Genomic DNA, 25,049 nt, shown 5'->3' with positions numbered 1-25,049 from the left:
GGAAAATGAAAAAGTATTCTAGATAAAAGAAGAACTTGAATAAGGTGAAATCAATGAAAAACACACAATGTGTATATAAAGGAAATATACTAGCTGTTCTTTGCTGATGACATACAAATATTAAGAAGGGAAATAGGATAATAAATTAGGTCATAGTTAGGTGGGGTCTTCATCTTACAGAGGTTCACACACAAAGTTAAAAATATTGGCCATTATTCTATAACCAGAAAATATGTTTTAAGCAGATATATGACCCAATCATGGCTGTGGGCTAGGTAAGTCATTCTGAGACCCATGTGGAGTACAGAGCTGATAAGAAGTATGATAACAGGGTAGATCAAGAGGGAGGCTTTAGATCAATCCATGGAAGAGGTGATGAAATCCTGAACTAAAGCAAAAATGATGGAAATAGAGATTCATGCAAATGAGTCAGGAATTACTGTTTCAAGTGCCAGAGAGCCAAATCCAAAATGCATAAGCAAAACAGGAACAAAAAGCCTGAGTATAAGCACAAATTGATAAGGGGTACTAATGATTACACCATCATGCATTGCTTTGGCTCCAAATCCCAAATATGCTTCCCCCAATTTAGCTCTATCTTCAGGCATATTTTTTTCTCTCTCATAGGCTCCAAAATCACTGTAGATGGTGAGTGTAGCCATGAAATTAAAAGAGGCTTGCTCCTTGGAAAAAAAACTATGACAAGCCTAGACAACATATTAAAAAGCAAAGACATCACTTTGTCAATAAAGGTCCATAGAGCCAAAGCTATGATTTTTCCAGTAGTCATGTATGGATGTGAGAGTTGAACCATAAAGAAGGCTGAGCACTGAAGAAGTGATGCTTTTGAACTGTGATGCTGGAGAAGATTCTTGAGAGTCCCTTGGACTGCAAGGAGATCCAACCAGTCAATCCTAAAGGAAATCGATCCTGAATATTCATTGGAAGGACTGATGCTGAAGCTGAAACTCCAATCCTTTGGCCACCTGATGTGAAGAGCTGACTTCATTAGAAAACACCCTGATGCTGGGAAAGATTGAGGGCAGGAGGAGAAGGGGGTGACAGAGGTTGAGATGTTTGGATGGCATCACTGACTCGATGGATGTGAGTTTGAGCAAACTCCAGGAGATAGTGAAGGACAGGGAAGCCTGGCATGATGTAGTCCATGGGGTAGCAAAGTGTCAGATACGACTTAGTCTTTGAACAGCAACGATGTAGTGACAGAGCTCCACTCTCACAATCTTGCAATTCTAAACATATATAAAACAGGAGCTTCATTTTTATACCGAAATTTCACAAAACTCTTGAGATTTTCTTTGGTTATAAAAAAAAAAAACCACAGATGCATCATTGAACAAATGACAGTGACTGAGTACAATGGTGAAGGACTTAAGGAAATCATAAGAGATCCAGGTTTTCTAGTATGAAAGAAAATATATAGACAGAATATTTTTTAAAAAGCTATATGTAGGCATGAAGATGCAGTTCTGTTACCCCGAGTGGGATATCTCAATGAACATTCTAGAAAACTTTGGATACTGTTCATAAGATGGACTGGGCCTTTCCTCTAACCAAAACAGACAAACAAATAAATAACAACAACAACAAAAAAAAACATTGTTACTATTAATTTTTTAGAAAAAGAAAAGGTGTTTATAAAGAAATGAAAATTTATAAATTGCAAATAAGAGTCTGAATCTTAGCACTCTGGGTCTAATATATAAATTTGAATATTATAAAAATATGTATGGTTTAGATTTACACATAATTACCCAGGAAAACTGTGTAGAATGAGAAGCATGGTATATTGAAGATAAAAAACTGGTCTCTAATAATGATCATTATTGTACATAACTATATTCCTGGCTCTCCTCCTCTATTTTTTATTTCCTATAGCAACCTTTGAGCTCCAAATTCAGTGCAAAGAAATCTAGGCCTTAAAGACTAAGAATATTTCATAAGTTTAGACAAATTGTAAATGCAGCTTCAACAATTGAAACACAAGTTGTAGTTACCTGAGGCCACAATCTTTTTCTACCCACACTGAATAGCACCTGTTCAAAGAAGATAACATTGATAAAACTACTGTTTCTACAAGGTTTGCACACCCACAACAACATAAATACCAAAGCATTGACCTTCCTGCTTAAAGCATCTTTCTAAGCTATAAAATAGAGACCTGTCTACAGGATGATTCACATCAGTAATTCAATATAATCTGCTGGTCTCAAAATCTTTGACATATTTTCCATTTTTTGTTCTTTTCTTGCCCAGGTCAATATACTTACAGAAACACTAAGGCCTAAATTATTATCAAATTATTCAATTGTTGAAAAAGGAGAAAGAGTCTCAGTTAATCTAATTTGTCACAACTCATTAAGACACAGAAATACTAGTCTTCTGTTAAGAAGGAAAAAGTTGGGCACACATTAACCCAGGAGTTAAAACTGCTTGCAGGATTTTTGATTACTTGATTCAATAAAATGAAATTGAATCAACAGCATCACCTCCTTTAACATGGATAGAGCCTACCAATGGTGCTTAGGCAGACAGGTATAGACTACTCATTCAACAAAGTCATGACCAATTCTACTTGTGAATGACACATTAGTGAAATACGACAGTAGTCATCTACAGACATAAACCCCAGAACTGTGAAAAATAACTTTGTGAATTCACATACCTTTTTCTAGTTTTATAACGAAAGTGTGGCTATCTAATATAAACTAATTTTCAACACTTCTCAATTCATTGGCTTTTAAGAATAATAGAGTCATAAACTGGGCTTCCTTGGTGGCTCAGTGGTAAAGAATCCACCAGCCAACATAGGAGATGCAAGTTTGATCCCTGGGTTGGGAAAATCCCCTAGAGAAGGAAATGGCAACCCACTCCAGTATTCTTGCTTGGGAAATCCCATGGGCACAGGAGCCTGGTGGGCTACACTCCATGGGGTCACAAATAATTGGACATGAGTCAGAGACTGAAGAGTCACAAATCACATGATTTTGTATTGCTTGTTTGCTTAGCATCCATGATGAAAGTGAAAAGTATAGGTGTTAGTCGTTCAGTTTTGACCCTATGGACTGTAGTCCATCAGGTTCCTCTCTCCATGGAATTTTCCAGGCAAGAACATTGGAGTGGGTAGCCATTCCATTCTTCAGGAGATCTTCCCAACCCAGGGATCAAACCCAGGTCTCCTACATTGCAGGCAGATTCTTTACCATCTGAGCCAACAACATCCATGATATGACAGAGGAAAAACTATGACCATATATATATTGTTAATTTTTAAATGTTTTCCTCATAAAGCACAGAAGAATTACATTGAACACAGTCATTGGATTTACAATTTTTGAATGTTAACTGACTTTATCTAATTCTAATTGAAGAAAACATCTCTTTGTTTGGGGGATTGAGAACTTGTTCATTTTTCCTTGCCGCATTATATTCCTATCAAGGGTGCACTTTCACTCTCCCTGATACCATCTATTATTTGTATTCAGATGTGTAAAGGATATAAATCATACAATTTACATCCCCATGGACTTTCATGGCTCATATACTCATAAAAGCCAACATCACTTCAAGTATTGTTGGACATCCTCTCCTTTATCTGTGTGTATTATTTTTCTTTCCTACATAAACTTTACTGACTTAAGGGGAGTAAACAGATCCCTGAACTCTTGTTTCTTCTTACTTGGTTTCTTTTGTTCCATATCACTCATTATACATTTCTCTTAATTAACAAGACGTATCCTTTAGGATTGTTTTTCTGTTTTCACTTCAGCATATTTCCATTAATTGTCAGCAATTACATATAAAAAGCCATACTAAATAACAAATATGAGCTTCCTAAAAGGGAAAGAAAAAAGCCAAAAATTTCTTTCACTCTAAAATCTCGGAAAATTTTATGGTATTCAAACTCATCCAGTGAAATAAACTCTGGAACTATATTTACTTTATAAACCAAGATAATGCAAAAGACAATAAACTTCTTGAGAGATTACTTCTTGTCTAAATTATACAGTATCCTTGCAAACTTCTTGTGATAGAGCATAGCATCTCTGCTTCATTTCCTTTATAGACATATAATCTTTGGTCTCCCTGTGACTGATGACTTTCCTTGTATTCACTCTTCTAAAGTATACCTCAAGGTGATTTTCCCCATATAGCACTAGTCCTTCAAAGCTCTGTGAAATCAAGTTTCTTTAATCAAATGTGTTTGGAAAAGGTTGTATACACTTGAATATTCATAATGCACATTAGCATTCCAAGCACTTGATTCACATATTCATACCAATATGACCACCTGAACGCTTCTATAGACAAATGTTCTCACATTCAAAAATGTCCCACACTGACTCATGCTATCAAATGATATCCCAGAAAATGTCACCATCATTTAATCAATGAGCCAAGGCCAGAGGTTTGCTGTTATCCTTGATGTGTCCCTAAATCTCACTGTGGCAGGTAGAATTCTAAAATGTCCCAGATGACCCAGGCCCTTTTCAAATCTCCTTCCTGAGACTGTGGAAGAACCAGTTAGTATAATGAGATATTAGTTCCATGATTATGCTGTATTGTGTGGCACAGTTGACTGTGAGAAAGGGAGACCATCCTCACAAGGATAGGAACTTTGCGCCAAAAGTGATCTGAAGTGTAGAGGGACACTCCACAGGAGAGAGATTCTGTACTGTAGGTTTCAAAATACAGTTGTTACTTGGCAAGGAATTCAAGCACCTTCTGGTTGCTAAGAACAGTCCCCAACTGACAGGCAGTAAAATATGGGGCCTCAATTTTAGAACCCTGAGAAAAGTTGTTTTGCCAACAACTTGAGTGAGCTTGGAAGTGCATTTTCCCTAGAAACTCCAAATAAGAACTAAGAAATCCCTGATTTCAGCCTTGTGATTCCTAAATAAAATTTCCAGCCACAACATGCTGGACTTCTGACCTACAGAACTGTGAGCAAGCAAATGGGTATTAGGTTGTTAAATTGGTAATTTGTTATGCAATAGAAAACTAGCATACTCAAACCCCAACGCCACCAATTTCTGTTGATTCTATTCTGTACTTACAAATTTGTCTACTTTCCATCTCATTAACCACCATCCTGATCTAAGTCACCATCTTTTCTCACCTAGACTTCAAATTTCCTGCTGACATATCCTCTTAACTGTCTATTCTTTACATAGAAACTAGGGGGTCTTTTTTAAAGACATAATTCTATTCTTATCAACCCTCCTCTGCTTTAAAACCTACAATTACTTCTCATTACTTTCAAAGCACAATTTTTTCTACAGATGTAGACAATAAACTTATGGTTACTGAGAGACTCAATTCCTCTCTCAATTCCTTAGGGCTTCCTTGTAGCTCAGTCAGTAAAGAATTTCCCTGCAGTGCAGGAGACCTGGGTTCAATCCCTGGGTCGGAAAAATCCCCTGGAGAAGGAAATGGCAACTCACTCCAGTATCCTTGCCTGGAAAATCCCATGGACAGAGGAGCCTAGTGGGCTGCAATCCATGGGGTTGCAAACAGTCTGGCACGACTGAGCAACTAACACTTTGATAAGAAGTCCGGACTTCCCAAGGAGGAGAGAGGGTCTGGGGCTCTCGAAGAGGAGATGGGGGTCTGAAACTCTCAAGGAGGAGGAAAGGACAAACGTCTTTTTTTTTTTTCTCTCTCTACGTTCCTTAGTCTTAGTCACATAAAACGTTTTTTTCTTTAAGTCCGGAACTAATGACTACACAAAAAACAAGTCAGTTTAAACTCTATACTAAGGATTATATAACAACAATGTATCCTGTTTGAGGACAGTTTCTCACTCCTGAAAACTTAGTGACTAATCCTGTCATCTTAAAATGTAAATTGTGAGAGTGGGTCTGGCAAAATGTTTACAACCTTGAGACATTCTTTTGATTTATTATAATAACTAATTTAAAAAGTGAAAGAAATGGCAACCCACTCCAGTATTCTTGCCTGGAGAGTTCCATGGACAGAGGAGCCTGGAAGGTTCCCAGTCCATGGGATCGCAAGAGTTGGACACGAAGTAGTGACTAAACCACCACCACTGCCCCTGCTTAGACTAGCGAGGGGGGCACTCTCCGTCCCCCTTCTGATGTCTATGTCAGAAGCTTTCTCAGTCCCTTTTCATTCTATAATAAAACTCTGCTACACAAAAGCTCTAGAGTGATCAAGCCTGGTCCCTGGTCCCAAAGCTATATCTTCAGAGATCACGACTCTGACATCATTCACCATAAGCTATCATTTTTCATTTCTGTTCAACTCAGCCGCTCAGTCATGTCCAACTCTTTGTGACCCCATGGACTGCAGCACGCCAGGCCTCCCTGTCCATCACCAGCTCCCAGAGTTTACCCAAACTCATGACCACCGAGTCGATGACACCATCCAACCATCTCACCCTCTGTCATCCCCTTCTCCCCCTGCCTTCAATCTTTCCCAGCATCAGGGTCTTTTCAAATGAGTCAGTTCCTTGCATCAGGTGGCCAAAGTGTTGGAATTTCAGCTTCAACATCAGTCCTTTCAATGAACATTCAGGATTGATTTCCTTTAGGATGGACTGGTTGGATCTCCTTGCAGTCCAAGGGACTCTCAAGAGTCTTCTCCAACACCACAGTTCAAAAGCATCAATTCTTCGGCTCTCAGCTTTCTTTATAGTCCAATTCTCACATCCATACATGACTACTGGAAAAACCATAGCCTTGAATAGATGGACCTTTGTTGGCAAAGTAATGTCTCTGCTTTTGAATATGCTGTCTAGGTTGGTCATAACTTTTCTTCCAAGAAGTAAGCATCTTTTTATTTCATGGCTGCAGGCACCATCTGCAGTGATTTTGGAGCTCCCCCCACTCCCCGCAAAAAAAAAAAAAAAAAAAGTCAGCCGCTGTTTCCACTGTTTCCCCGTCTATTTGCCATGAAGTGATGGGACCAGATACAATGATCTTCGTTTTCTGAATGTTGAGCTTTAAGCCAAATTTTTCACTCTCCTCTTTCACTTTCATCAAGAGGCTCTTTAATTCTTCTTCACTTTCTGCCATAAGGGTGGTGTCATCTGCATATCTGAGGTTATTGATATTTCTCCCAGCAACCTTGATTCCAGCTTGTGCTTCATTCAGCTCAGTGTTTCTCATGATGTAATCTGCATATAAGTTAAATCAGCAGGGTGACAATATACATCCTTGACATACTCCTTTTCCTATTTGGAACCAGTCTGTTGTTCCATGTCCAGTTCTAACTGTGCTTCCTGACCTGCATACAGGTTTCTCAAGTGGCAGGTCAGGTGGTCTGGTATTCCCATCTCTTTCTGAATTTTCCACAGTTTTTGGTGATCCACACAGTCAAAGGCTTTGGCATAGTCAACAAAGCAGAAATAGATGTTTTTCTGGAACTCTCTTGCTTTTTCTATGATCCAGAGGATTTTGGCAATTTGGTCTCTGGTTCCTCTGCCTTTTCTAAAACCAGCTTGATCATGTGGAAGTTCATGGATCACTTACTGTTGAAGCCTGGCTTGGAGAATTTTGAGCATTACTTTACTAGTGTGTGAAATGAGTGTAATTGTGTGGTAGTTTGAGCATTCTTTGGCAATGTCAAAGTTATCATTATCAAGGGGAAAAGAAGAGCAGGGATAAATTGGGAAATTGGAATTGACATACACGCACACTATATATAAAATAGATAACTAATAACGACCTTCTATATAGCACAGGAGACTCTACTCGCTACTTTATAATGACTTATATTGGAAAGGAATCTAATAAACAGTGGATATATGTATATGCATAACTGATTCACTGTGCTACACAGAAGAAGCACAACATTGCAAATCAACTATGCGTCAATAAATTTAAGGTAAAAAAATCCTTAACTGAAACTCTGCCTATCTCTCCTACCATTACAATGGTAATTTTTCTGTTCCAGAACCATGTTTCTTTCCATGTCCTATTCCCTTTCCCAGGGCACTCTGCTTTCTTCTTCAACCCCATGTCCCCCAACTAATCCTTGTGAATTATGAAGGAAACAATCTAAAGTTACATTCTCCGGGAAATTTTCTTTACCCACAGGTCATTATAGTCCCTCTTCATATATCATAGCCTGGAGAAAGGACAGGCTATCCACTCCAGTATTCTTGGGCTTCCCTCATGGCTCAGATGGGAAAGAATCCACCTGCAATGCAGGAGAACTGGGTTCGATCCCTGGGTTGGGAAGATCCCCTGGAGGAGGGCATGGAAACCCACTCCAGTATTCTTGCCTGGAGAATCCCATGGACAGAGAAGCCTGGCGGGCTACAGTCCATGGGGTCACAAAGAATCAGTTATGACTGAGTGACTAAGTACAGCACAGCACTTAGCCACATACCATACTTTTCTACCATAGAATTTAACAGAATTGTTTTCATGGAACTCAGTATTACTGTGATTCAATATACTGTCTTAGTTGATCTTTGAGTGAAACAATAACTTCAGAACTTCTAGAGTATTTTAACTGTCCTTTTCTTCAATCCTTCCTTCATATATTGCCAGAATGACCTTGCTAATGTGCAAATATTGAAACTTTCCTCTCTTTCATAAGCTGTTTAATACTTCCCCAAGGTACAGAACTTTTATGAAGAAAATATAGCACCAGGTATAAAATGAGATTTTCCTGGACTAACTCTGCCTATTAAAAACCAATAACCAAGTTTATAATTTTATCCCACGTAAGGTTTATTGACTTGTGGGAATTAAGCAGTCCACTTTTTTTTATTGTGAATACCAACTTATTTCCATTAGTTCTAGCCATCCTATTTTATGTGTATCCTATAGAATATCTTCTGTGTGGTTTCTTCTAGTCAGTTTGAAGTATTTTGGCTCTTGCACCTCAATAGTTTGGAAATATTCTATTTCGATCTTGATCAGTGGTTATGCTAAAACTTTTCACACTCATTTAATATTATATTTTCTATCAAAATCTACCGTTAATCAGTCTTTGACTTCACATTAAACAGGATCAGAGTCTTCTTGGGCCTTTAAATCCCCCACTCCACACTCATACCTGTACACATTTAGGCATATACATGTACTCCTGTGGTAAAACTACCAAGATGTTAGTTGTTAGTCATTGCCTTGTGTTGTTTTAATGTTATGCATCAGTAGTAGCTTAGACTTAACCACAGATTGATTTTACAGTTCATTTGTTGTTGCTGTTGTCCACCACACTTCCAAGAATACATCATCCTCAGCCTTTAATTCAGTTTTCATTTTATTGGTGTGTATACTTATGTAATTATATCAAGTAAGGCCTGAGAGTGGGTAAACTCTGGAGACATATCTATTTTTCCATTTCACCCGAATGCTAATGTTTTCCTGGGCATGAGAAATGAGGTCCAATGTAATTTCTTGTTAGTGCTTTGATGATACAGCTTCACTGTGTTCTAACAACTAGTCTTAATGATCAGACATCTGATGCCAAAACTGATTTTTATTTTTTGTAGGTAACCTGATTTTCCTTTCTGAAAACTATTAGGAATATCTCCTTTTGTTTGTTGTGGCCTAATACTTCACTCACTTGCTCAGGACAATGTTCAACCTCCTTTTTCAAAAGTTGATGCCTTTTAATCTTTCTTCAGTCCTGGGAAATGTCTTCTATGATTTATTTGTTTCTTGTCTACCATTTTTCTCTGTTACTCCCTTCTGAAACTCCTCCTAGAGGTATGTTGAAACTTTTAGAGATTTCCTCCACTTCCCTTAACTTTCATGCCACACTGCCAACCTCTTTAACTTGTTCTGGGAGGTGCCTAGAGTTCAGTTTTCAATTAACAATTTACTCAGCATCTATAACTATTCCTTTTAGCCCTTCTTTCAAACCCTAATTTTAATGATCTTATTTTTTTTATCTCTAGGATCTCTAACTGTTCTTTTCTTGTAGACACACAATTTTAACATCGTCTATTCAGTGGATTGTCTTGGGAATAGCCCTTGTTGTCTCTCTCTTTCACTGCATTCTTCAAATAGTTCACGACACTGATTTGTTCAATATATCATTTTGAGAATACGCATTTCCCTTTTTGTGAATACTGATTTTGTCCCCTGTGACAATGTAGACAAGTTGAATATTCTATTGGAAAACTGAGACAATAGCTTATCTTCTGTTTTGGAGATTGCTTCCTTCTGGGACACTGAATGTCTGGGGCAGTGAATCCAAATGCTCAGACTCCGTGTTTCACCTCATGAGAAAACAGTTCATCTTAACGATTGGAGCCTGGGTATGGGAGGGATCTTATCTGTGCTCTCCACATGAATATATACAGTTCAATATCCTTGTCCTAAGACTATCCTCTTTCTTTTAAGATCACTGTCCTTAAGACATGAATGAACTGCACCTAAAGCCACAGAAATCCTAAGTAGACATTCATTTATGAATTTAGGGCCATGATTTCCTTCATCAATCCATATATGACTATCTTCAAATGGTTTCAACATTTGTGGTCCAGAGACTTTCTTGCAATCTCACTAGGGATTTAGTCTTCATAAAATACATGTTTTCTTTTTAAACCAAGGAACTTAGGTAGCTAGGAAGGTAGGTTTACATTCCCAGTGTATGCTGTTGATAATGATCTATCTCTTTAAAATGGGGGACATTTAGGCACATAATGAAGTTTTTATTCAACGTCAAAATGTAAGAGAGTTGCCTAGGTCAACTGGAATTTGAAACCCCTAGCTCGTCATCCACTTTTCAGTCCTCAACCATAGGACTGCTTTCAGATATATATCTCACTCCGCTCTTTTCTTGAAGGATCAGTTGTTGTCGTTGCCCAGTTGCTAAGTCGTATCCAAGTCTTTGTGACCCCATGCACTGTAGCCCTGACAGGCTCCTCTGTCCATGGGATTTGCCAGGCAAGAACACAGGACTTGGTTACAATGTAGCAATGTCTTTTGTTAAATGCCAAATGAGTAGATACAGACTTCCTTTATAATTAAAAGTCATTGATAGAATAATGTGATGTGAAAGCGGCTCAGCAAACTCTTTGCCACCCTATAGACTGTAGCCCACCAGGGTCCTCCATCCCTGGGATTCTCCAGGCAAGAATACTGGAGTGGGTTGCCATTTCCTCCTCCAGATCTTCCCAAGCCAGGGATTGAACCCACATCTCCTACATTGCAGGCAGGTTCTTTACCATCTGAGTCACAAGGGAAGCTCTGATAAAACAATAGTTACTGTCAAATATTTAGAGTTCTAGGGCATTCTGACAAAAACTCAGTGCCACATTGGAATATTGCTAAGACGCCAAAGTAAATCAGTTCTTATCAGTAAATATCTTGTGCCATATTAACTGATAAATTTAACAGAAGAGCAGAAATATAATATGTCATTAGCTTAACATTTTAATTATAATCTATAGGATATTTCATGAGGAATTTAACATGATAATTATTCTTTTCAACAAATTGGCAGTCTTCATCCTCAGAATTCTTAAGCAAGAATGCTGCTGCTGCTGCTGTATCGCTTTAGTCGTGTCCAACTCTGTGCGACCCCATAGACGGCAGCCCACCAGGCTTCCCGTCCCTGGGATTCTCCAGGCAAGAACACTGGAGTGGGTTGCCATTTCCTTCTCCAATGCATGAAAGTGAAAAGTGAAAGTGAAGTCGCTCAGTCGTGTCCGACTTTAGCGACCCCATGGACTGCAGCCTACTCCTCCGCCCATGGGATTTTCCAAGCAAGAGTACTGGAGTGGGGTGCCATTGCTTTCTCTGTAGCAAGAATAGTCATGGTTAAATAATGCCAAACACAAAGTTATCCTAAATCACATATTCTTATTCATTTCAAGTTTATCATTATGATTTTCCCTTCAGAAGCAGAATGAACAGAATTAAATCACTAATGGCAAGAGTAAGGGATAAAAGAATCTACACACAAGTATAAGTTTGTTAAATGCAAAGTACATACTAACAATGAGATATTATTAAAGAGCTGGTTATAAAATATCCATGTAAAATACTATATAACACATTAGAAATTTATTCAAAAAGATCTTTCTTACTAGTGAATATAACAACTTAATATGTTTTCTTCAGGTAGAAGTTCTTTGAGGACTTTTTTCAAATGTGAAGCATATATTAAAGAAAGCATATGCCATATATGCTAAATATGAGAAGAGTACTTTATTTTATAAAAAAAAATTAGAAATGATAGCAGCAATTGGTGGCATTTGCTAATATTTTATTAAGTACTAGACACTGGGATGGGGCCTTCTTATGTACTGTATCAATTAATTATCACAAGGTAAAGGTTCTATTTATCTTCCACATTATAAGAGGCATAAACTACAATTTCAGAGGTGAGGTAACTTTCCTATAAAGTCAAAGAGCTTCGAGGTAGGAAAACTGAGACTTAAATAGCTACTGGATTATGAATAATTTGTGTTTCAACTTATTGCTAAACTAAGGTTACTATATTTATTTTTCTTCACAGAAAGAGGCAAGTAAATCATCGTCATCAGCATAATCATCCCCGCCCTAGCACTCTTAACAGTAAATTAATGCACAGCATAGCCTGTTGGGCACCTGAAGAACAAGAATATGTTCCCAGGGCTGACGGCTCACAAGTCATGGAATTAGACAGGTATGGTTTGTCAGGATGTTTATAGCCTTGGTTCATCCAAGACTTAAGTGTGTCTACAAAACTGACAAATTTCTTCATAAACTGTCTCTAATATATTAAGCCAAATTTCCAAAGCCTGTGATGAATGATTTTAGTGGCAATTTGACTGGGCCACAAGGTACTCAGATCAAAGGTTATGCTGAGTGTGTCTGTAAGGGTTTTTTTGTTTTGTTTTGTTTTTAGATGAAATTAACATTTGAATCAGTAGACTAAGTAAAGCAGATTGTCCTCCCCAGCGTGGGTCCTTCTCATTCAGTTAGTTGAAGGCGTGCATAGAAGGGAAAGTCTAACCCTCTCCAGAATAAGAGCAAACTCCTCCCACCTGACTGACTGCTTAGAGCTGCAACATGGGTTTCTTTTGGACTTTGAACTCAAACTGAAAACAGCAGTTTTTCTTGGGTCTCAAATCTGCTTGCTTTTGCACTGGAATTTAAGCCTTCTCAATCCTAGGTCTCCAACTTGTCCACTGCAGATCTTGGGACTTTCTTAGCTTCTACGATTGCCGAAACCATTTCCTTATAATAAATTTCTTTGTATGTGAGCATGTGTATGCATAGATGTCTGTGTTGTGGGGTGGGGGGAGGCATCTGTTTCTCTGAAGAACTCTAATACAACACCCTTTCCTTTCCTTTATAACCACATTTCTTCAAATCAGAAATATATTTTAATGAAGATTAAAAGACAAGGTTCTCAAATCCTTTTTTTAAAAAGTAGGCATGATTAATCCTCCTTAATTGTTAAGTCATACCATGAGAGTGACATCTTTCAGAATTGCTGCAGCAAAATAAACAAAGGCTGAGGAACTTGCTGTGTTAACCAATGAGGTCCCTTCAAGCATGACTTTATTCTTAGAATAAATTACTCAATGTGATAACCTCATCTCTAAAGATCTATGAATTATTGTGTGTTTTAATTGCATCTTGGTGCTCGAATCCTTCCTTACCATTTTCCCTGTCATTTCACATTACCCTCACCCCATTCCTTTCAGGAGCCTACAGAAGGGTTTTAAATCCTCATGACATAGTGTTGGTGTCGGGACCAACAGCATCAGAATCAAATAGGAACTGTTGAACAAAACTCTCTAGAACCAAGATGGAGCTGCTCCTGTCAGCGGCTGCCACATCAGCAAACTGAAACTTAAATAACTTTCAGGCCTTTATAGTAGTGTTCCACTTGACCAGAAGTGCAGTATATCCAGTCAGCCAATCCCCAAACACCAAGCCGACTCTGGGCTCTATACTTATTTCCCTGTTCCTTCTTACTCTAAACAAAGTTGATCTGTGGCCCCCAGGCAATCAGATATTTTCTCTTGTCTCTTTCTTGTTCTTTATTCTTTATCATATAAAAGCTTTCTGCCTTATACTCTGTTTTGCCATTCTCCCAAAGGACAATCTGTTTCATGAAGTGTTACAGATTGTTTGTATTGCCTAAAATGTCTTCTTTAATTATTTTTTAACAGAGGTTATTAGACATGCAGTATCTTAGGCCCCACTCGAGATTTATCAATCAGAATCTGGATTATAACAAGGTCTGTAAGTGACTTACATACATATTAATATTTGAAAAGAATTGGTCTAGCCCCACTCAAACCTACTATGCTTGAGTGGAGGGAATAAAGAGATTTATTGGCAGTAATTAATATTTGCATTTTTATATTTTATAGGGCCTTTTTAGACCATGAACTCTGAAACCAACCCAGTTTTAATATCCCAGCTTTGCCTCTTTGATGGCTGTCTTTTTGAGATACTGTTTCCTCCTCTGTTAAGTAAGAATCATAGTAGGACCCAGTTTATAGTATTTATTTCCTTTAAACTGATTAATACTCTTAAAAGTTAGGAAAGTGTCTAATTTATGTATTAGGTATTTGCTATTATTTCATAGACATTCTCTATCTCACATAACTATGCACTGTTGGTATCAAACTTCAGTTATGCAAGCCTCTTCTTATTAGAGAATATCTCTACCATTCAAATAATTTTCAATATCTTTTTTTTTTTAACTTTCGCTTCACTGCCTTGGTTTCCTTCTTTTTGTCCTCTTCTCCCTTGCTTTTCCCTCCTTTGCCTTTCTTCCTATCATCATTTTGCAAAGCTGAGTGCCTATTTGCCCTGCCTTCCCTCCTGTTTACAAACATCCTTCAGGTATAAACCTCAAGGATAATTTATAAAAGAGGTGTGCACACATTTGGCTCTGATCTGTAACTCTGTTGTCAACCAAAGCTAGAGGCATGAGTGCTTCAACATTCTAAAAGGAAAAAAAAAAAATACATGGGTTAAATTTATTATTTATTTTAGGACAGGCCCTTTCCTTTGAAGAACCTTTGGAGAGATGTAACAAAAGCATAATGACCCAGGTTTTGTGTAATCTCTCTTTATAAACTCGTACTAGCCTTGTGGCCAAGAACAAATTTCCTAATCTCTTTGAACATTAGTTTATTCATCTGTAGACTCTTATACAGTTATTGTAAATATTCTAAGAGACAATACATGTAAAGTACTCAGTGCAGTTCCTCAGACAGTAAATGTTTTGAAAGGTTAGCTCTAATCATCACCATCTTTATTATTATAAACAGTGCTTATCAATTATGCTCTCAAAAGTACAAAGTCCAAATAAACAACACTGACTGATCTTAAACTGATCTTGAAACTACTTAGATTTCCCCTGTGTTTTCCTCCTAAATTTTGGTACTCTCCTGACTCTTTCACTTAGAACTCTGCATCTGGCACACTTGAGAGTTTTCCACCTCATTTTCTGTCTCCTTTTAGTCTTCTCTCTTGCTATGTGTAACTTTCTCCTCTCATTGTAATTCTTTCTTCTCTTTAGTCTTCTCTTCCTTCTCTCCAGAAGTCTAGTTAAAAGACTAAAATGCTTTTAGTCATTTTTGTATTTCAAGGAAACTAGGATTAGTTTATTCACATATTTTTCTAGGAAAAAAGATAATTTTACAGGTGGATTTGGGTCACTGAATAATTGTGTATTCTCATTTGTATGTGTTATCTCTGCTCTATCACATAATTTTGATATTTTTTAGTAACTTCCAAATGCTCATTAGGCAATTCATCTCCAGTCAAATGTGTCATTCATCACACCAGTGACTTAGAAGTTTCCATTGGTTCTTCAATTAGTACAAGTCATTTCTCTCAGTGCTAATGTGATTTAAATTTTATTAAATTTTATTTTATTAAATTAAATAACAATGTAGGAGAGGTTAAATAAATCTATTTTGAGTACATTTGGTAGTCTCTTCAGTAAGTAATCTTAATTTTTGTCTTTATATATTTTCTAGCCATTTAGGTTTTTAAAAGTTATGTTAATGATATCAATAACCTCAGATATGCAGATGACACCACACTTATGGCGGAAAATGAAGAAGAACTAAAGAGCCACTTGATGAAAGTGAAAGAGGAGAGTCAAAAAGTTGGCTTAAAACTCAACATTCAGAAAACTAAGATCATGGCATCTGGTCCCATCACTTCATGGCAAATAGATGGGGAAACAGTGGAAACAGTGACAGACTTTATTTGGGGGAGGGTTCCAAAATCACTGCAAATGATGATCACAAAATCACTGTAGCCATGAAATTAAAAGACATTTGCTCCTTGGAGAATAGTTATGACTAATCTAGACAGCATGTTAAAAAGCAGAGACATTACTTTGCTGATAAAGGTCCATCTAGTCAAAGCTATGGTTTTTCCGTTTGTCATGTATGGATGTGAGAGTTGGACTCTAAAGAAAGGTGAGAGCCAAAAAATCGATGCTTTTGAACTGTGGTGTTGGAGAAGACTCTTGAGAGTCCCTTGGACTGCAAGGAGATCCCACCAGTCAATCCTAAAGGAAATCAGTCCCGAATATTCATTGGAAGTACTGATGCTGAGGCCAAAACTCCAATATTTTGTCCACTTGATGTGAAGAGCTCATCTGAAAAGATCCTGATGCTGGGAAAGATTGAAGGTGGGAGGAGAAGGGGACAACAGAAGATGAAATGGTTGGATGGCATCATTGACTCATGAGTTTGAGTAAACTCTGGGAGTTGGTGATGGACAGGGAGGCCTGCCCTGCTGCAGTCCATGGGGTCCCAAAGAGTGGGACACAACTGAGCAACTGAACTGAACTGAACTATGTTAGTATAATCACTCTCAGTTGTGTTCAAGAAAATCTGGTCTTATCACTATGTAGATCAAATTCCTTTTTTTTTTCTTTTCCACTATGTAGTATGAACTCTTGTACTAGATCTAGAGTTAAGTAAATGACAGATGAAGAGTTTATTTAAATACACAATTTTATCCTTTTAGCAATTATTTTTGTACTTTTAATAATTATGGTAAAAATAAGTATTATTTCATGTTACTGTAAAAATAAAATATATGAGTTGAATTTCTTTTAAATAGAAATTTTAAATGTCATCTTCAATTTTATTAATTCTTTATGGAAAAAATGCAGAAGGCAATGGCACCCCACTCCAGTACTCTTGCCTAGAAAATCCCATGGACAGAGGAGCCTGGAAGGCTGCAGTCCATGGGGTCACTGAGGGTCGGACACGACTGAGTGACCTTACTTTCACTTTTCACTTTCATGCATTGGAGAAGGAAATGGCAACCCACTCCAGTGTTCTTGCCTGGAGAATCCCAGGGACAGGGGAGCCTGGTGGGCTGCCGTCTATGGGGTCACACAGAGTTGGACATGACTGAAATGACTTAGCAATAGCAGTGGAAAAAAAAGACTGTCATTTTCACAATTTATTTTTTGTTGCTAATAATTTCTTTGGAAATCCCAAAATTAAACCCAAATGTCCTCCAGGGCAGAATAATTTGAGCTAAGTAGTATTGACATGTAGCAAAACATGCACAACAATACAAAGGAAGGATAATCCTTGGGTTTTCCAAATATCTGTGTAGAAGTTCTTCCTTAAGCAATGAAATATTTCTATGCATTTTTAGAGCAAATAGAAGATTCAAATGGGAAGAAATTTAATTTTTTTGCTATGTTGATTTTGGTCTCCTGATTGGCCTCTCGTGTCATTTCTCAGATGTAGCTGAAATCAAGAGTAGTCAGTTGACTTAATGAGTCATTGCCTTATTCATAGGAAACCATAATTTAATACTACCTCATATTTGTGCAACAGTTTATTTAAAGTATTATAACAATGGTATTTGAAATAAAGTTCGAAATTCCTCTATTAAAAGTTGTCTAGAATATCTAGAAACAATTATTACCTTGTAAGTATCCTGTTTCTACTCTTGCTATTCTCCTAGGACACATCACTTCTCAGGTAACTCTGCTGTATAATCATGCAGAAACCATCTGCCAAAAGTCTTGGTTATTTTTCTTTCTGCTATCTTTCTGAAGCAAAATGTCATGGTAAGTATAGAGGCCCCAACTTAGCAACACTTCCCGTAAATAAAGGAAATTGTGTCTCATCCCAAGTGCTTCAGAGCTCCTGTGAAGGCAGTGGAAAATCTGTGGAGGAAATCTTTTGAAAGTGGAATCATTAGTAGCTTTGGGTGGAGCCCTGAAATAAGGCCTTACCTTTCTATACTGATTCCTCAGTGGAGGAACCTAAGGTCAGATATCAACTGGAATATTATAAAATGCTGCCCATAGCAATACAATAGGTCTTCCATGTTATAATTAATTATTTACATATATGTAGTCCTCTGCCCTGTGTCTCCATGCCCTAATTACACAAATTGACAACAACAGATAAAAGTAAAGCATATTTTAACATTGTTTGAGGTTACAAAATTTATTCTTTTTTAAATTCATTTTTAATTGACGTATAGTTCAATTGCAATGTTATGTGAATTAATGCTTTACAGCAAAGTGACTCAGTTACACATTCTTTTCCATTATGTATGATCTCAGTATATTGACCAAAGTTCCCTGTGCTGTACAGCTGGACCTTGCTTACCTGTTCTATACACACCAGTTTGCATCTGCTGACCCAGGATACTGAACATTGTTCCCTGTGCTATACAATTGGACCTTGTTTATCTGTTCTATACATACCAGTTTGCATCTGCTAGTCCCAAATCCCAATCCAACTTTTTTCCACCCCACTTTCCCTTGGCAACCACCAGCCTAGTCTCTATGTCTCTGACTCTATTTCTGTTTCATAGATAGGTGCATTTGTGTCATATTTTAGATTCCACATTTAAGTAATGTCATATGGTATTTGTTTTTCTCTTTCTGACTTATTTCACTTACTATGATAATCTCTAGTTGCATCTACAAAATTTATTCTTGCATAAAATATTCAAGTGACTCACTTCTCCATTTGTAGCCATGTCTCCCAAAGAAGAAAATAAAAACAAGCAAATGTATGTATTTCATTACTGATATGACTGAACAAATAAATATAGTTTTGACAAATAATAAAAGATAAAATAGGCATTTCAAACTAAATTTAAAATATGTGATTTTCCCTAAATTTCTAATTGTGAAAATTTCTACCTATGTTATACAATATTTTAACTGTTTAATAGGGGTAAATATTCTATATAGCATCTCTAGTTTTAAATACACCATTTATGTCATGCTTAAGGGTTTCATCACAGTTGCATTTATATAAATGAGATTTTATATATAGCTCAGGACCATTTGTTAGAAAAATATATACATCTAATTCTATGTATTAGAGTTGCCAAAGGAATACTGAATATAAATAATTTGGACTATCCGAAACTTGAGGTTCCTAGGGTAATTAGTTAAAAGAGAAAATTTTCTTAAATCAAATTGAAAAAGGCAGTAGTAAACCTTCAAGCAAATGTGGGGGGTGGGGGTCATTTTATGGGAAAAAAAAGTTTCTTCTTCATGTTACTGAAATCTATAATCTAACCAGATAGAAACAAGCCATGATAATGTAGCTTTCTCTAAGACACAGGGCTTGTTCTTTGATACCAAAATCTTAATTGTAATAGGTTAAGTTCACAGTCTAAATATTGACTATAGCAATACTTGAAAAGATTCTGTTATTCAGAATATTTGAAAATGACAAAAGGATTTGTTGAGATCATAGCCAATTCTATGAAAAAAATTGTCCACAGATATATGTAGTTTAAAATTTATAATAATGTTCTAAACTATACAGCAATAACTTGGATTTCATGATCAATTCTCTCTCTTCACTAAACCTAAAGTAGCAGCATTTGGTACCATTGATCATTCCTTTCTCCTTGGACTGTGCTGTTGGATCCTAAGACACCACACTCTTTTAGTTGTCCACATACTTTACGGGTTTCTCCTCAATCCATTTTGTTGATTTTCCCTCATTTCTCTAACCTGTAAGTTGCAAAGTGCTTCACTTCTCATCCTCTGAACTTTCCTATCTACTTTCACTCCCTCAGTTCAGTTCAGTTGCTCAGTCGTGTCTGTCTCTTTGCAACCCCATGGACTGCAGCACGCCAGGCCTCTGTGTCCATCACCAACTCCCGGAGTTTACTCAAACTCATGCCCATTGAGTCAGTGATGCCATCCAACCATCTCATCCTCTGTTGTCCCCTTCTCCTCCCACCTTCAATCTTTCCCAGCATCAGGATCTTTTCAGATGAGCTCTTCACATCAAGTGGACAAAATATTGGAGTTTCGGCCTCAGCATCAGTACTTCCAATGAATATTCAGGGCTGATTTCCTTTAGGATTGACTGGTGGGATCTCCTTGCAGTCCATGGGACTCTCAAGAGTCTTCTCCAATACCACAGTTCAAAAGCATCAATTTTTTGGCTCTCACCTTTCTTTAGAGTCCAACTCTCACATCCATACATACTACTGGAAAAATCATAGCTTTGACTAGATGGACCTTTATCAGCAAAGTAATGTCTCTGCTTTTTAACATGCTGTCTAGATTGGTCATAACTATTCTTCCAAGGAGCAAGCATCTTTTAATTTCATGGCTGCAGTCACCATCTGAAGTGATTTTGGATCCCCCCAAAATAAAGTCTGTCACTGTTTCCCCATCTATTTGCCATGAAGTGATGGGACCAGATGCCATGATCTTAGTTTTCTGAATGTTGAGTTTTAAACCAACTTTTTCACTCTCTTTTTACACTTTCATCAAGAGGCTCTTTAGTTCTTCTTCACTTTCTTCCATAAGGGTGATGTCATCTGCTTTCACTCCCTAGGTAATCTTTTTGGGTCATATGGATTTAAATACCGGCTATATTCTAGCAGTTATCACATGTATACATCTGGTCCAGATCATGACTCTGAACTTGACTCCCACATTCAGATGCCCACTTGACACCTTCACTTACATGTTTAATAGCCACAACAAACTCAATGAGTCCAAAATTGAAATCCTAAGCTATCCTTAAAAACTTTTGTTTCTACCATCTTCTCCATGTAAAATATGGCAGCCTCTATCTTTCAGTTGCTTAAGCCATTAGAGATTGTGGTAATTCTTGACTTCTCCTTTTCCCTTTCACTTACATCCAATCCATTGGTAAATCCTGTCTGCTTTACCTTCAAAACAAACCTAGGACCCAACCACTTTTCACATCTCTGACATGGATTATTTTAATAATTTTATAATAGCCTCCATAAATTTCCTTTGCCCTTAAAATTTATGCAACAAAAGCATGTCAGTTCATGCCACTTCCTGCTCAATATCCTCCAGGGTTTCTGAACTTTTAAGTCTATCTGAAATCTCCTAAATTTTATTTTCCAGATTTCACTGTCATGGAGTCACATTTTAAAATTAACAGCTCCATGCTTCAAAGGTACTCTTGATATCTAATTAACTTCTTTCATAAAATGGAGCATTTTACTTTATTGAAGAACAGTGTCGGATACATAGGTCTTTTTTTATAAATCAAGTTTTTTTTTGTTTGTTTTGTATAAATGTTTTTATGATATAAGGGTGGAATTTGGGATATGATTTTGAATCCTTGCATAGCCAAGGCACATTAAATTTTTACATTTATTGTGAAAGCATGTTGGTCTGTTTCGTACAGTCGAAAAGTAGTAGTAAGAGGAGACAAATGAAACATAGATAAACACATTCTGAAACCACTGAATATTTTATATTCCAGAGGTTTCATGTCTAACAGATTTTTTGTCTAGTAAGAAATAGTTATGTCAGCTAGATAAAGATGTACAGACGCCACCTCTGTGCCTTTAAAGGCACAGTGTTGGGCCAGAAATTGAATTACTATTAACTCTCATGACCAACAAGGTAAGTGGTTATTTGTGAGACAAAAATATCCACTTCTTTTCTGTGAGGAGAAACATCAAGATATATTCTAGATTTACTAGCAATCCTCAATTCAAAGGTTGAAACTTTGACATATGGCCAAGACATCACACAGATTAAAGGGCATTACAGAATGTTCAAATTGACACAAGAATGTCTGAAAAGCTGTCTCCATACTGTACCTGAATGAGGTTTTAGGCACCTAGAGTTCCAAGGGGCACTATAACTCATACAAAGATATCATAGAAGGAGCAAGCATGAGAAAATGTCACTTTCACCCTGAATTAGGTCAATAGTGAAAAAAGATAAGATTCAGCGGGAGGAGAGGAATTAATTTCTCAAAATGCTTAGTGCAATTTGATAGATAGCAATAAATTCTCTAGCCTCTGGCCCTGAAATCAAATACACACATATGATAATTATGCAGGGCATAATTCAAGTTTACTATGTAGAAAATTCCTTTGGTTTCTAATATTGAAAAGCCTTCCACAGCCAGGGTACACATTCTGGATTCTAAGTATCCTGAGTATTTCTGGATTTCATTTTCTAGTATGATAGTGCTTGTCACAAAAAAGCAGAAGCTTAGCGTATGAGCATCTCAGAGTATATGGAGTTCACTGTTTTGTTTTTCCTGAGATGGGACGGATGGACCAGTGAGTGGGTCATGTAAATAATGTGTAGTGAACCGTGGCAACTACCTGAAATGTGTGCTCCATTTTTATTTCCTGGATCCTATTTTGTAAGTTATGGACTTCAAACTCCAAGTATGCACAATGAGCCTCAACTTGTCTGCCCAACTGCCTCAAAAGATATCTTCTGAACACAAGAAGAAATGGATGAATGTCTGGATGGATGGATGTACTAGTGAATAGATGAATGAATGAAAGACATATCTGTCCTTAGTGCCCTCTCCACCTGTGAGAAAGGTAGAGGCAGTAAATAAAATAAATGTGATACATGGTACATTGGACGTAATTCAAAAGTAGGATAGTGTCACAAGGAATAAAGATTTACTCTTTATAGGAAAGTCAGTGAAGAAAGTTTTTATGGAGGTGGAGAGAGGGAGTGATGTTTGAATTATTAGTCAACCCTGTTCACAAATGTTTTAGCTTATTTGCCATTCCCCTCAAAAAACATTACTTCACTGTGCTTCACAAATACTTTATTTGAACACATCTAAAGCCTTCATTATTTTAGTAAAATTATTCCTAAGTGACATTGTTTCTTCACTTATTCTTCATATTTAAAAAGGCCAAACATTCCTGGTTATTACAGCTGTCTCAAGTCACTGAAAGCTGTCCTTACTGAATACCAATAAAATGAGTGATATTCAAAATTATTCCTTTTGAAAAATTAACATGCTTTTATGAAATGGATTTATGTGTCAATTTACATTTCCAATAATGTGTTTAACCTCTATTACTGACTATTGAGTTTAAGACTTAAGATACAGTTTACCCGAGATGTGGGAAATTTTTACTTTTATCATTGTAATTATGTTTAAGTATAAATAGAAAATTAATTGGCATCCTGCCATATGCACAACAGTATTCTAGAAAAGACAGTAAGTATGTGCTAGAATTGCTTGACTTCTGAATGCAGAGAATGTGTATTCTATCTCTTGAGAAGCATAGCCCCTCACCTCAACTAGGGGAAGGCAAAATAATTCCTATAATTCAGAGTTGTGAAAAATTACATGGGAAATAGATGGGGAAACAGTGGCTGACTTTATTTTTTTGGGCTCCAAAATCACTGCAGATGGTGATTGTACTCATGAAATTAAAAGACGCTTACTCCTTGGAAGGAAAGTTATGACCAACCTAGATAGCATTTTCAAAAGCAGAGACATTACTTTGCCGACAAACGTCCGTCTAGTCAAGGCAGACCATGGTTTTTCCAGTGGTCATGTATGGATATGAGAGTTGGACTGTGAAGAATGCTGAGTGCCCAAGAATTGATGCTTTTAAACTATGGTGTTGAAGAAGACTCTTGAGAGTCCCTTGGACTGCAAGGAGATCCAACCAGTTCATCCTAAAGGAGATCAGTCCTGGGTGTTCATTGGAAGGACTGATGTTGAAGCTGAAACTCCAATACTTTGGCCACCTCATGTGAAGAGTTGAGTCATTGGAAAAGACCCTGATGCTGGCAAAGATTGAGGGCAGGAAAAGAAGGGGATGACAGAGGATGAGACGGCTGGATAGCATCACCGACTCGATGGACATGAGTTTAAGTGACCTCCGGGAGTTGGTGATGGACAGGGAGGCCTGGCATGCTGTGATTCATGGGGTTGCAGAGTCGGACATGACTGAGCGACTGAACTGAAATGAACTGAACTGAAGACTCATAGTCAGAGGATCATTAAAGGAAACTTTTCCAGTCTAGAAAGAAAGAAATACAAGCAGTGAGAAGGTTAAAAAGTGGAAGACCCACAGTTACAGAAAATGGGAGACCTCATCTATTCTGGTTCTTCCTTGGTGGCTCGGATGGTAAAGAATCTGCCTGCAAGGCAGGAGACCCAGGTTTGATCCCTACAAGAAGAAATGGTAAACCAGTCCAGTATTCTTGCCTGGAGAATACCATGGACAGAGGAGCCTGGTGGGCTACAGTCCATGGGGTCACAAAGAGTTGGACATGACTAAGCAAGTAACACTTTCACACTTCCATCTGCTCTGAGCTTTGCCAATGCCTAGCTAAAGAGCTGCTAGCTATTGGAAATGCTTCTTCACTTTTCTGAGCTTTGGGAGCAGAGTAAAATTGGACAATAATCTTTAGAAGCTTGTGTATATCTATAATTTCATGATTTCACAATATACAAATATACAATTTACACAAGTTTACACAAAATATACAATTTTCACAATATACTTAGCAGCTATTTTATTCAACCTTTAAGAAATACAACAGGATATCTTCAATATTAAATGTACTGGGAGAAACCAGAGTTAGATTTTCAATATACCTACGATGTTGTGCAAAAATAAAATCACAGATCTAAAGATAAATTGTGTATTATATGTCAAATTTGGATTTTTGATTTGTAAAATTGGATTTTCCACTATGCCTAGGAATCTAGAATACTTGCATTTAACAATCAAAACAGTGTGTCCCCAGGTCATATGGGAAGCACACAGATCATTGGAAAATATCCATTTCCTTTTCTTTGTTCTTTTCTAAACTCATAATCAAAATATTTACATGAAACTAATAAA

Source organism: Bos grunniens, chromosome 2 (genome assembly GCF_055505025.1).
Source record: "Bos grunniens cultivar Pamir isolate PY7600 chromosome 2, Bosgru_T2T1.0, whole genome shotgun sequence".
Lineage (NCBI taxonomy): Eukaryota > Metazoa > Chordata > Mammalia > Artiodactyla > Bovidae > Bos > Bos grunniens.
This window is presented reverse-complemented; position numbering follows the sequence as displayed.